The following is a 14,703-nucleotide window of genomic DNA, read 5'->3' as shown; positions in this document are numbered from 1 at the left end:
CCAGAGGTTCAAGAGGCTGAGGCAGGAGGATCCAGAGTTCAAAGTCAGCCTCAGCAACTTAGTGAGAGCCTGTCTCAAAAGAAAGAAAGAAAGAGGAAGGAAGAAAGAAAAAGTAAGGAGGGAGGGAGGAAGGAAGGGCTGGGGATGTGGTCAGTGTTCCTGGATTTAATCCCCAGTAGCCCCTCACCCCAAAAAGTGGAAGACTAAAGACATTTCCCACAGGTTTGAGAACAAAGCAAAAATGTCTACTCTTACCATATCCATTTTTCTTTCTTTCTTTCTTTCTTTTTTCTTTTTCTTTTTCTTTTTTTTTTTTTGTACTGGGGATTGAACCTAGGGGCCCTTAACTACTAAGTCACATCACCAGGTCATTTTTTTTAAATTTTTTTATTTTGAGACAGTGTCTCACAAGTTCCTCAGGGCCTCACTAAGTTACTGAGGCTGGTCTTGAACTTGTGATCCTCCTGCCTCAGCCTCCTGAGCCTCTGAGATTATAGGGATTGGCCACCATGCCTGGCCACTCTCACCATTTCTATTCAATATCGTGCTGAAAGTTCTAGCCAACCATCAAAGCAAGAAAAAGCAATGAAAGGAGAAATAAAGAGATAGAATTGTCTTTATTTGCAGTTACCAAATGATATGATACTATAAGTGGGATGTGCAGGGTTCCCCAGAACTCCTGACTGGAGTGGGGCAGGGGTGGGATAACAGAAGTGGGTCTGGGGTTTAAAGTAAGGTATGAATTCAGGAGACTACAAGTGTTAGAAGTAGAGAAAGGGAGAAGGTAACATTTCCAAGCAGAAAGAACTAAATGGACAAAGGCTTAGAGGTGTGAAATTTCTTAGAAATGAGAAAATAGATGCTGTGATGCACATGGAGAATAGAAAGAGCAGGAAAGGAGGGCAGGGACCAGATCATGAGGGATTTAGGAGGCTGTATTGAAATCTTTGGACAAAGGATTAAGCAGGATTTATTTATTAGAGGAACAAAATGGACATGCTTCTTTGGGCCTAAATTAAATTTGGCATGTTTTGGCAACATTATAGCATACTCATTAAAAAAAAAGTTCATTAATATACTATTTACATTTGCCAGGTACTAACATTTCATATAAACTCAATCCAGCAAGAGTAGTTCTCAAACTCTAACCTTCACCAAAGTCACCTGGCAGTCTTTAAAAAGAGAAATTAGAATTTCTAATGCGGTGGATTTGAGGTGGTGCTGGATAATTTGCATTTCGATCCAGTTCTTAGGAGAAACTCATGCTGCTGGTCTAGGAAGCTAGTTTTGAGAACCACTGCTTTTACATAAACCTTATAAGAAATATACCATTGTCCTCTCCATCACTCCCATTTTACAGAAGAGGAAAAGAACATCATGCAACTTGCCCACGGCCACACAGCTTTTAGCAGTGGAGAAAGAACTCAAAGCCAGACAGCACCTGGCCCCATGCCAGATGCACTGGTTATAACCAGCAGAATTAAGTACTGATGTTTTCAATTCTTTTTAGCAAGTATCAAATATCAAAACTATATTCTCTCACACACACACACACACACACACACACACTGATATTTAAGATAAAAGAGTTGTAATTGCAGTCCTGTTAAACATCTGGCTGCAAATTCATGGAATTCCAAGACAAAATATCTTCCAAATTCCTAACCTACAGAATTTGAAAAAATAATGTTTTAAGTCACCAAATTTGGGGAAGTTATAAGATGTTAACTGATGCCCATGGGGTGGTGAGGGAAAGACTTTGAGAACTCTCTAGGCCATTCCAGTGAAGTTATTTTTGGTCCAATTTAGAAGTGCATAAGTATTAATGTACAAATGACTAATTAAAAATTTTTAAAAAATCACATTAAATATCACAGTTCAAAATTAAACGGTATGGGAATATTCAATATCTGCTGTTTTAAATATATTTAAGTTAATTTTCTTTTAGTTGTAGATGGACACACGATATCTTTATTTATTTTTATGAGGTGCTGAGGATCAAACCCAGTGCCTCACATATGCAAGGCAAGCGCTTTACCACTGAGATACAGCCCCAGCCCTTAGTTTTAATTTATAAAAAATTAAAATAACAATATCTAGTGAAGATAAACTTATGATGCTTTTGAGGGTCCCAAGATAAAAATGCCAATTCTTTCATGAATCTGCTTAATTTTCACAATCTGCTTGATCTCATTTGTAGCACCTCCTTGGTTTCCTTCCAATAAACAATCTCTTTCTTAAATCAGTGGCATCATGTTATTTTTGAGATCTGAATCAGAGACTGTAATACAAGCCTGCATGCTCCATCTTGTCATTTTTTTTGTATAGTGCTGTATATCTAATTAAAGCTTCTTATGGTCCATAAAAAGACCTAGCATTAAAAAAGCAATGTGTGTTGGAGAAAGCCCCAGGGCAGATTGGAAAGGGGTTTCTTCATTAAAATAAGCACATTTGCTTAAATCCAAAGTTAAGTAATAATATATTAATTTGTACTTGAATGTTTTCAAATATTGCCCAAGCATAATCAGATCAAGTTAGCACATTTATGGTGTGGAATTGAAAACGGGTCACATTCTTGCCAGCAGTACTCCAGCATCCCAAGAAATACTGCAGATGAATAAATGATTTACCATGTAGCCTGTATCATATCTTCTAAACTGGAAGAGAATTGAAGCTGACTTTATTTAAATCAATTTATTATTTTGTCTCTTTTCACTTATGTCTTTGAAGCTTTTTTTTTTGCTCTTGTTTTCCCTTAGAGGATTTACTCAAAGTCTGAGTTACACAGTAACAATATAATACTCTGTTTTTTCAAGGGCTTATATATTATGATCATTGTTCTATGGTTACAGTTATTTCTCAGTGGCTACAGACCTGCTGGGGGTTAAAAGCCTTCAACCACTGGAATTCCCTTGGGAGATCATTTGAATGGTATTTCCTCCCTTTGGTTGGCTACAAGGTCCCCTGATTAGTAATTCCTCCCCAAGGAGAAAAGTGCATGGTCTTCCAGCAACAAAAGAATGAATTCCACAACTTCAAGTTAGGAGCTCTTGTTTAATATGCTGTTAAAGTAGAATTTCCATAGCAAACTGAGATTATCCTTTCTTGGTCTTCCAAAGTCAGAATGATCCGAAAGGTGGCGCCTTGAGGAGCAGAGGCCTAGCCTGAAACTTTGCCTGATGCATCCCACCGTTAATGTTAGGGTTAGGACATTAGGGTAACTGGAAGTTATCCTTTAAGAAAGACACTTTGTCATTAACCAGAGTCAAAAGGTTTGTGCCTCCTAAAAATCCACTCCTGCTTCCGAATCATCTTCAGATGTGCAAAGTTAATGCTGTAGAAAGTTTAAAAGCAAAAGCTTTCAATAGCTGCAGATCAACAGATTCGCTAAAGCCATCTAGATATCTTCCTCCAGTCAGTTCAACCAAAGTTGGAGCATCAAAGCAGCCTTTCTGTGCTTGTATCCTTTGCTAGAGAAGCCTTTCTTAGAGAATGGGTGCACAGAAGTGGGGGATACAAAGTGAAAAGGAGAAACCTGGCACCTGCTTATTAGGGCTTGATTCTAGGAACCCAGAAAGCTGGTCTTCATGGCATGCCATGCGTCCAAAAGAGGGAGCCGGAGTCCCCCTCCATCCTCTCCTGCCAACGCTAAAATTTTTTCCATCCCACCCTCCCGCGTGGGAACCGTGCTGCTGTACCACCCAAGGCCACAGGTTGCGTATTTAGCATTCCGGACTTCATGTGCTTTAATATTTCCACCCATAATCTATTTTTCCACATTGTTTCCAGAAGCCACCTGGCCTGGTCAGTCTCCTGCTGACCTTTAAAGCCAGGGTTACATTCGTATACTGTGCTCTTCTCCTTTTGTTTAAATAGCAACAAAATCAACAAAATTCCTTCTAATTGAGTTCCCAGAGAGAAAAACGTGTAAAGAAAAAACATTATGCGCATGTGTATATGTAAATGTACATACATACACATGTATATACATGCATATGCTTATACAATTTCTTCCCTGTCCTTGCTAAAACCTGGTCGGGAGATGGGGCGAACCTTACAGGATAAAAGTGCCTGTTGCTCCCTGACCCTCATCCTGAGGATGCAGTCCTGTGCAGATGCGGTCCCTTCCCTCCAATTTCCCCTGACTGTTCGAGCTACTTTTCCCGGCCATTGTCTGGTGTTCCTGGTCCATCCTCCAGCATAGTCCCCAAGCTCCTCCGGTGCCTCTCCCGCTACCTCCAGCTACCGCAACGGGGCTTCGCCCGCCTCCAGCCACCACCAGGATGCCCTCCAGCAGCCTGCGCGCCGGCCGCAGGTGCGCCCCAGCCCGGCCCCGCCTCCCTCAGCATGCTGTATCCCCTGCTCTTTTCTTAACACTGCATGCACCTGCCTCAGGCCCTCATTTCTTGCCCTAGCCTGCCTCTGGGTCCACAAGTCTATTCCTCTCCTTTTTCCATGCCTGGCTCACTCTCATCCTTCCACTTACAGGTTACCTCTGTAGACAAGCTCTTTTTCATGTCCCCTTTCTCTGAAATAATACCCCACCCCTCACATCCTAGTCACTCCATCACGTCACTCTTGTTTATTTCCTAGTAGCCCATAGCATAGCCTGTATCAACCTTTGTCTTAGTCGGTTTGCTATAACAAAAACACTAGAGACCCTGGATTAACAACAGGCATTTCCCACACTTCTAGAAGCTGGAAGTCCAAGATCAAGGTGCCACTGTGGTTAGATTCTGGTGAGGGCACACTCCACAGAAACAGAACTGAGGAGGGAGGAAAGGAAAGAAGAAATGAGGGAAGGAGGGGAGGAACAAAGGGAAGGCAGGCAAAATTGACACAAGAAATAAATAAATTACAAATGTATTTACCGAGAAATAAATCTGTAATTTTTCTCCCAAGAAGAAAACCTTAGACCCAGCTGGTTTCATCAGTAATTCCTACAGAATATTTAAGGANATTGCGGCACCCGGAGGCCGCGGCCCCGCGCCCCGCCCCGGGCGGCCTCTCAGTGGGCTTTGCGTTCTTAATTTGTTTTCTGTTTTTAAGCGAATCTAGAAATCTGGCTGCGGTACGAGGGTTTCTCGGTCAAATTGCAGCTTTACAATAGAACGGGGATATTGTCTGTAGAGAAAGGACAGCGGGCTGAGGAGAAGCAGCATCGTTCCCAGGGGAGAGTCAGAATTTTTCGGATGGGAAAACCTACGTTCTTCTCCATAGCCATCGCCTGTTGATTTCTTTCTGGACCATTGTGCAAAAAAACCTTCCTGCCTTGGACTTCGACTTGGGATTCAGGAGAGTAGCAGCCTTTTATGCTACGGGTTCCTGGAGCTGTGCTATTGCTCGCATTTGGATCAGATACAATCCAGTAGCTTCATAGGGAGTTTGGATCAAGTGCAATGTTTGGGGGGAATTAAGCAGTGGGGTTCCTCAGTCTATAGACCGATGGGGATCCAGGACCTTTCAAAGTATCAGGTTATTTCTTTCCCTTCCATTTAATTGAGAGCATTCTCAAAGTCTTAGGAGGTGGTGAAGCAGACTTAATGTCAGATTTTAAGGTGAAGCATGGCTTGCAAGTGATGGAACTGCAAGTGTTGAGCATCCTGTTGAATCTCCACAAATCAAAAGCCTCATTTGGGTTCCCTGAAAGGGTTGGGTTTCCATGTCCCATATCAGTCTTTAACTTCTCAGAATGTGTACTCTAAAGCCTGGGTTCTCAGGCTTATGTAATCAACTTGTTAATTTATAATCTTGTTACATTGCTTTCCATATTTATAAAATCATTCCCTTAAGGAAATCTGTCTTCAACGTCTGCTTAAATATTTCTCTTGGAATTGGATTCCTGAAGAGGAATGTACTGTACAAGTAGTGATTAAAGCATACTAATTAGACAAGTTTCTTTTTTTAAAGAACACCAAATATATATTGATTCTTTTCTCTATTTGTATAATTGTCCTTGTGAGGAAAATAGATGACATTCCCATTTTACAGAACTAAAAATGTGAGAAATTACATGACATTCCCAAGGTCATATTTGAAGCAGTGTAGAAAATCAAGTGCATGGTGCAAACTTTTCTTAATACTCCTATTTTCAGGACTTTTGGAGAGGAAACTTGAGTGTCACTTTCCAATTTTTAAAATTTCCATAATCAGTTATTATTTTATGCACAAAATTTACTCTCTTTATTTTCTGTGCTATTGCATTAAGATCCATTAGTTTAATGAAGACTTAGAAGTTATACTAATTTTATGTGTACTTTTCTAAACCAGAAATACAAATTGGTTCAAGTTTAATCATATAAACGAAAAATAAAAGAAAGAATTTTAAATGTCTTCATTAAAATTGAAGGAGATTCATCATATTTTTACTGGCCACAGGAAATATTGCACATCTAAATTTCACCAAGGGTGCTTCCTTCATATTCAAAGTGAAACTAAATAGAAAAAAAGTTATTTTTGGAGATATTGAACAGCCATGGTTCTAAACATTGGTATAAATAAGGTATGCTTTTTTTTTTTCTCCCTGTGGTTCTTGTCTGAGCTGAAGAGGTCATTCATTATACGGCCTAGGAAGAAAAGAGTACAAGTGAATTTTCCACATGGGACAGAATTTTAGGAATTAAAAACATAGATAAGGGACTCCAAAGGCTTAATTTTACAACTTTACAGCTGTTTGCTTAATAAACCATAAGGTAGACTTTTGAGTCAAGATACTTCTGTAAGAAAATTTACTCAGAATATAGGTACTTCCTGGTGTCCATATGCAGGTAAATTCTTAGAGCAGCTTAGTTTGAAAAGTTGAGTAGATTCTAGGAATTTTGAAAATAAACTTAACCTTTGATTATTTATTCATGGAAACTTTGTATACATTTGGGGACATGGGGTAGAGGATAGCAGTAGAGAAGTTAACAAAAACCAGTCCTGCCTTTAGGAGCTTAGAAGACATAGGGGGAACACTATATAATAAGAATAAAAAGTACATAATAAGAATTGAAGCATGCCTTGGTGAGCATAGGAAAAAACCCTGCAGAAGTAGGGGCAATGAACAGTCTGACCTGGGAATGCTTCCTAGAGAAGGTAATGGTTGAACTGGTCTTAAAAGGAAAAGGGAAAGAGGATCAGGATTCAGGGAAGCTGAGAAAAATGAGGTCAGGTGTCAGGAGAACTTAAATCCAAGTGGGTGAAAAGGAGTTGAAAGAGAGGATGTAGCTGTTCTTTCTTCAATGCATTTGAAAAGAAAGGGGAATGGGGCTCTATCTTTGAGGGACAATGAGGAAGGTTTTTTGTTTTGTTTTGTTTTGGGTTGGAAAGAACTGGTGTCATATCCCTTGGGCTTAATGGCCCCAAGTGTGAGTACTGAAAGTGTATTGTCTGCTTTGGATGATCCAGAACTATGGTATTCACACCCATGAGGTGTGAATTTCCTCATTTGCTTTTCTGCACATCTGCTTTGGGTTGTGGCCTTACATCCCTTGGAAAACCATTTCTTGCCATTAGTAGGGGAGGAACCTGTCTAAAAGAAGATTCCTGCTCTGCCTTCCCTGAATGTATATTTCTCTGCTGTCACTTCCAGAGCCTCCTGAGAGTCTGCTTTGGCACCTTCAGCATTTGGCTTCTTCTCAGGTAGGCTCTTCCTTGACAAACCAGGCCTTTATACCTTTCTTATGTTGTGCTTCCTAGTCTGCTGCAGTTACTCAACAGTTACTTCAAAGTCAGGGGGCATTATCTATCCATAGGACATGTTTTAAATTGTAAAGTGTCTCCAGGCTCAAAACGAGACCCAGTCTTGCTTTTGGGTCTCTCCATCTAAATGCGTATGCCCTCAACTATATATTTGCCTGGACTCTTTTTTTTTTTTTCCTTCTAGACTCTTTAATATAGGTTATGAAATAAATGCTCCAGAAGCATTGGTCACCCGATGTGGCTGTGGTCAAATCACAGCCTCATTGGGTCTGAATTTCTCAGTTGTTGGCATGCAGTTATCATTCTCAAACTCAAAAGACTGGCAGCTATTTGAAGACCAAAGACCACTTCCTAGACCTGTATATCCCCAGACTGGAGTAATGCCCAGTACCATCTGTGCACCCGGAAAATGTCTTGATGATGAAACTTTAAAATTGAAGCTTTAATTTGTTGCTCTTATGAGCCTGTTAATAGAGACTATGCCTACTTTAATACAGGTAGGTTGGATTTAAATTGTTTTTCAGTCACAGAATTTTAGAGCTAGAAGCAAATCTTCCACTCTGCTAGATGTTCAGGAAGTGTTCCCATTCTGTATTCTCAGTCTGAGAGAATGGTACTGTGGGTCACTCTCCTTTAGAGTCATTGTATATTTGCCTTATTCCTGTGCACCAAGTTCTTGGATTCTGCCTCTGAAACAAATCTTTTCCACAACATTCTTATCATCACCTGGATAGTGACTGCCCTTATTTTTAAGCCTTTAAGTAATTATTTACCTGGAGACACTTCCAGTAGTCTCCTTACTTGTCTCCCAGCTTTAGTCTTACCCTTCCAGTCTGATCTTCATTTTTGCTGCCAGAGTGATTTGTTAAACTGCCATTCTCCTGTTCAGGATTCTTTGGCGGCTTATGCTAGCATTCATTTGTTCATTTAACAGAATGTATACATATATTTTAGGTAGATGTTATACTTGGCAGGCCCTGGGATATAGAGCTGAATAAAATGGACTTGGTCCTTACATGGACTGAACTTCTCAGTTAGTCTAGTAGGGTATGCAGATTATTGATCACAAATAATTATATGTTCTCATAGTTGTGATAATAATGGTATAGGACATAATGTGCTGTGGGTGGGTATAGAGAACTGGTGTGTGCAGGAAGGTGGGGAGGGCATGGGAATGATCAAGACGGTGAACTTTAAGCAGGACCCTAAAACATGGGTGATGGCTAGCCACATCTGAGACAAATAAATTGGTCATTTATATGGAATTCAAAGCTGTTTGGATATTTGGCCCTTATCTTCCAGTCTGACCTTGTTTCCTATGATCCGCATGTATTATTGTCCCAATTGCAGTTCTTGGCTCAAACACTCAAAACAGTTTCTTTGTGGGGCTGAGAGTATAGCTCAGCATTAGAGCACTTGGCATAGCAGGCGTGAAGCCCTGGGTTGGATCCCCAGCACTGCTGGCGGAAAAAAAGGAAAACATAATTCTTTGGGAATACTTCTATGACCTCCCCAAAGTATATTTAGAGAAAGGACACCTCTTTTTGCATATCTGTTCCTGTAAGAAGTTGTAAAGAACTTGAGTCGGTACCTTTCTAGTATATATCCAGTTGGGATGTTGGGCTAATTGGGGAGGGTACTGATAACAAGAAGGTGGGGAACCAAATTTACTACCCCTCTCTAGTATTGGAATCTCCTGGGAGATTCCAGGGAGGTAGGCCAGTTCTAAAAAGTTGGGGGAAAGCATCATTTGTAAGTTTCATCCCACTCACACCTTTTAACTGTGTATTGTCCTGCTTAGCTTTCACAGTAACTAGAAGGTGGTGATTATCTGTTTTATAGATAAAGACATGCTTGTTCATATAAGTGGAGTGACTTTTACCCTTCATTGTTCTGTCATGCTGCTCTGCATATTGACTGAAAAAATGACTTTTGATCATTCCTAATACGTACCTTATAGTGAAGATAATAAAGAGAAGCTGACCATGTGGTACTTCTTCTCTCATGTTCCCACTCCCCTGTATGTGTGTACATACCTCTTAGGTCATTTTATTGTGTATGGGTTTTTTTTTTTTTTTAGTTTTTTTAGTTTTTTAGGTAGACACAATGTCTTTATTTTATTTTTGTGTGGTGCCGAGGATCCAACCCAGTGCTTCATGATTGACACCCCATTTTATTGTGTTTAACTCTATGTTGCATAGCTGGGGTAATATTTGTATATGTCATCTTTTATGTTTTAGATTTTTAAAAGCAAGTTTTACAGTATGACTCATCTATATGAAGTTCATTGTAGATTTAGGACAGTATACTAACAAATATTCATGGACAGGTTTAGAAGCTAGAGTGTACAGTATTTGTGGATTTCTAAGAATGATATTGTATATCTCCTCCCTTTTTTTTCTTCTTTATTGTGTCAGAACTAAATTTGTTTTTTCCCCCACATTTTTTTATTGGTGCATTGTAGTTGTACATAATAGTGGAATTTGTTGTTACATGTTTATAAATAAATATGTAACAACATTATTTGGCCAATATCACTCCCCAGCACTTTCCCCCTCCCTTCTTCCCATCCCCTTTCTTATAGCCTTTTTATTTAGCAGTGAACAAAGGCTGAGCGAATTTTTTTTTTTTTTTTTTTTTGGTGTCCAGAACCCAGGGATGCTTTATTGTTGAGCTATATTCCCAGCCCCCTTTTTTTTTTAAATTTTTCATTTTGAGAGAGGGCCTTGCTAAATTGTTGAGGCTGGTCTCCAACTAGCAATCCTCTGGCTTCAGCCTCCCAAGTTGCTGGTATTACAGGCATGCACCACCACACCTGGCTAGGCTGAGTGAATATTAAGGTAAAGTTTTGCTTTCTGTTTTACATCATTCACTTTATTGGCATAAAGCATTATGAATGGTACTTTTTAAAGAAATTTATAATATTTGTAATATTCTGTGTACAGTTTCAGGGATTGATTCTGTACTTGCTTTCCTATCTGATAAGTATTTACTAATCCTTTTGTAAAGGAAAATACTTTTTCAGAAAACAACTGGAAAGAATATAATTTGCCTGGTGCACTTAAATTGCAGTTTAGGAAAGGTTGAAGGTTTTAAGAAGAAAATAGAACCTGCCTAAATTTTTATTTGATTAAGTTGGTGTTGGCTGGGGGTAGGGGGATATCTTGCCATCCACAAAATTGTATGCAAACAATTGTAGGAAGTTATTTTCAAGATGCCATTCAATTTCTAGATAACTAATAATTACCCAGCCTGTTTTTTGAATGGTTATTTGCCTGTAACTTCCTTCCTTGACTTAACAAATAGTTTCTAAACATTTCAAAAAGTTTTTAACTGAATTATTTGTTAATGGTGTTTACTAGACGATTCTTTAGTGGCACTGGAGAATTTCCTTTATTGAATTGATTGCTGGGGCAGGTAGCTTACTGGGCATATCAGAATTGGAGGAACACCAGAAATGTCAAAGTAGGTTTATTATAGTGCTTTAGTTTCTCAGGAGAAACCATAGTAGAAAAAGAAAAGTGAAGCTTTGTATTGCACAAGAAAGAAAAATGTAAGGCCCAGGTTAGTGGGGTCTGGGGTCTAATCTAAATAGTTCTTACAGGGTTTAGGACTGAGGCAGAATGAGTCCTTCACCTCCTTGGCCCTGCTTTCTCATTTGAAAAATGATGCCTCTATTATGTCACTTATTGTGAGGAATTAAATGATATAAAAATTTTAAAAGTGAGTATATAAATTCCTACTAATTAAATTGTTTCCTCTTTTTAAGGCTTATATTTCAAATAATACTGGCACTCTGTTAAGTAATTGTGGGAGTAAAAAGCATTTTTAAAATTTGAAGTGAAACAAAAATCAACTAGTTATGCTGTAAAATTTATTTCTGTATAACCTTATTGAGGTTAGTAGTAGATTTTTAGGAGAATAGAATGTATATGGGTAATAATGAGAGAACTTGTAACAAGTCAAAAACAGAAATTGGTGATTTAGGTAACTTTGAACTGAACAATGAACTTTTTAAATTGGTTTAAGTCTCTAAATGATCTTATTTCTATTTTGCTTTCATATTGGTACCTAAAGGTATCTTCTCTTGACCTCATATTCTTGTAAAAGAATTCTTTTACAAGAAACTTTGCCTGTGCATTTTTAACTCTGATGTTTTGATTAAGCTGAGCTATAATTCAAAGGTAGATATGTGATGAATTATTTAGTATGGCAAGTTTTGCATCAGTTTTGAGAGGGTAAATGGTGAGCCGTTAGGGTTTCTACAGAATCAGCTTTCTCCTTAATCTTACAGAATTTACCTCACCTCCACCCAAAATCCTAACTTTACTCACACTGGTGTTCCCCTTTCCTGAGCTAACCAGCCATATGTACTCCCCACTTGGCTGCCTCTATTTACCCTACCTGCAGTAATGATGTTTCGCTATTCCCCACTGAAGAATGAGCCCTAGTCTGTGGGCTAACCCCTGCCTTTGGTGATCCTGTTCTTCCTTAGTTCCTTTCCTCAAAGACTAACATGTGTGATTATTTATCTCTCTTTATGTAGATTCTATTTTCTTAACTCATTTTTTGTAAGATTTTAAAGGGCAGGAACTGCATTGTGTCCTCCACAGTTAGGGCTCAAATTATTTGTTAATGAAAATGACTCAGTATTCCTGTTCCTCAGCCTGAAGGAATTATGTACCTTCTCCCTTGGGGGAAGCAGAATATTTCATCAAATATGTTTTGTTTATTAAGATTACATAAATATGTATTAGAAAGTATTTTGAGAGAAATTGGTTTATTTCTTAATATAAAAGTAAATGAATAATTATAGAAAGTAAAAATTTTAATAGCCTCTGTTTCTTTTGGATTATAAAAGCAGCACATATTCACTGAGGGTAAATGGTGAGCTGTTACCATTTACCATAGAGGAAAAACTCTGTAATCTTACTTAATATTTTAGATTTTAAAATATACATTCATACAAATTATATGCTTTTTGAAAAATGAGATCATATGCTATGAAATTTAGTATATAAAGTTTTTTTTTTTTTAAATAAAGTTTTTTATTTACATTATGTTGTAAGAATTTCCCCAGAGTAAATAGTCTTAAATGTACTAGCATTGTACTAATGTCGAATATACTACGATTATTTAACTATTTCTGTATTATAGACTTTTAGGTTATTTCTGACTTGGGGAGCATATTTAAACATCACTGAACATTATTGAATATAAGTATTTATCTGCATCTTTAAGAAACAAATTTAGCACATGTTGAATATCCCTTATCTGAAATGCTTGGGACCAGAAATGTTTGGATTTGGAGTTTGTTTCTTCTTTAGATTTTAAGATATTTGCATATACATAATGAGACATTGTAGGGGTGACACCCCAATCTAAACATGAAACTCATTTGTTTCATATACATCTTATACACATATTAATTATTTTTTGTCACAAAAGGTTTATGGAATGGAATGTTCTACAATACTTTGCCACTCAAGAAGTTTCAGATTTTGGAGAATTTCAGATTAGGGATGATAAACCTGTAGTAATATTAATTGAGGACATGAACAATTTTTAAGGCTCTTAAAATACATCTTGGCAAGTTTTTTTCAGAAACTTAACTTCTGACTCCACCAGTTTAAGAAAATTTCCAAATGATTCTCTTTTTAGTCAAAGTCAGCCAGTATTTAAGGAGTTTTTTTTTCCCTTCCCTCTTCCATCATTATTTTTTACCTTTTATTTATTGATTGATTGATTTTTAATGGTTATCTCCATCCCAAATTGGAGGAGTTGGGGGAGATAGAGAGTTAAAATGAGTTTTGACCATGCTTTGGAAAAAGAGATTTAGATTATAAACATTTAAAATTTTTCCACAGCTTCCAGTTTACATTCTGTTTTTCTGGGAATAATGGGTAATGGTGGTTTGGTTTGATTTATTTTGGAGTAATTTCTACACACCAGCTTTTGTTTAAGTCATTCTTTATTATACCTTATGCCAGGATATCACCATTACTGATAGGTAGAAATGGTGAACACACTTAGTCTTTTTCTCACTTTAACAAGAGGCATGTTCTGTTTAGGAATTTGAGCTTATTATCTCAAATTATCTGTGTTGCTGATCCAAGTTTTATGGCTTGGATGTTAGCCCCTTTCCCTCTACAAATACTAAGAACTACTCTATATCAGCTAATAAATGATTTGCCTGACTCTTGAGTACATTCAGATTCATTGATATATTCTGAAACTGTAGCTTGTTTCACTTAGAGGAAACAAGGATTACTTAAACCAGCACTTCAAGGATTGATCTGCATCAGCAACCCAGTCACTGCCTTCAGAGACTGGATATTGATGGACTGGTTTTGGGGGAAAATATTATAATATTCCAAACAAAATGTAGAGAGCCTATATAAGTAGCCTTACACTTGCATACAGCTCTTTTATTTTAAATTCTTACACTTTCTCATGCAGTGGGTTGGTCCAAAGTGGTATCTAGGGAGAGCCATCTTGGGCCATTATACTGTTTTGTTCTTACCTGTACTGGGGGAGAGGAGTGAGTAGGAAACATTTGCTTGATATATAGACCAAACTGCAGTGGTAGTGATGTCAACAAAAAGCTAAAAGTGAGTTTTAACAAGAATAGCAGAGTGGATTACAAATTGACAGTACATTTAACAGGGGCTGGTTCTACAACTGTTTTCGGCAGCTTGCAAAACGTGTGTACGGCCACCCACACTTCCTTCCTCTTCTCCAGCCACACCCACACCCTGCAGTTGCTTCTCCTCTCTTAGCTGGGAGAACATCAATAGATTCTTGCAACACATACCAGTACTTGTTTCTCAAACATGAATTTCCATATTATAAACACTCTTGGCAAGTTGGCCTGTTTCATTTAGGTCCAGCCTAGTTATATACATGTATGAACATGTGCTGAATAAGAAGGCTGCTTTAGAATGGCCTAATTTAATGGTGTTTGCTGTTTAAAAAGCAGTCCTTTTAGCTATATAGTCATTAAAATTACTGAAGATTTTA

The 14,703-nt window shown here is 38.0% G+C and overlaps 1 protein-coding gene across 2 annotated transcripts in view; it reads left to right on the top strand.

Annotated features, from left to right (window-relative positions):
• The first annotated feature begins 4,979 nt into the window (after window positions 1–4,979).
• The window catches only part of Snrk (SNF related kinase), a 46,917-nt gene continuing 37,193 nt past the window's right edge, over window positions 4,980–14,703 (top strand). Inside the window, exon 1 of one of the 2 annotated variants that reach the window (XM_048795000.1) lies at window positions 4,980–7,623. The gene's annotated coding sequence lies outside the window, so the exon portion shown is untranslated. The remainder of the gene's footprint in view (window positions 7,624–14,703) is intronic. The other variant, XM_015489410.2, reaches the window with a different exon arrangement.

Source organism: Marmota marmota, unplaced genomic scaffold (assembly GCF_001458135.2).
Source record: "Marmota marmota marmota unplaced genomic scaffold, marMar, whole genome shotgun sequence".
NCBI classification, from domain to species: domain Eukaryota; kingdom Metazoa; phylum Chordata; class Mammalia; order Rodentia; family Sciuridae; genus Marmota; species Marmota marmota.
This window is presented reverse-complemented; position numbering and strand designations above follow the sequence as displayed.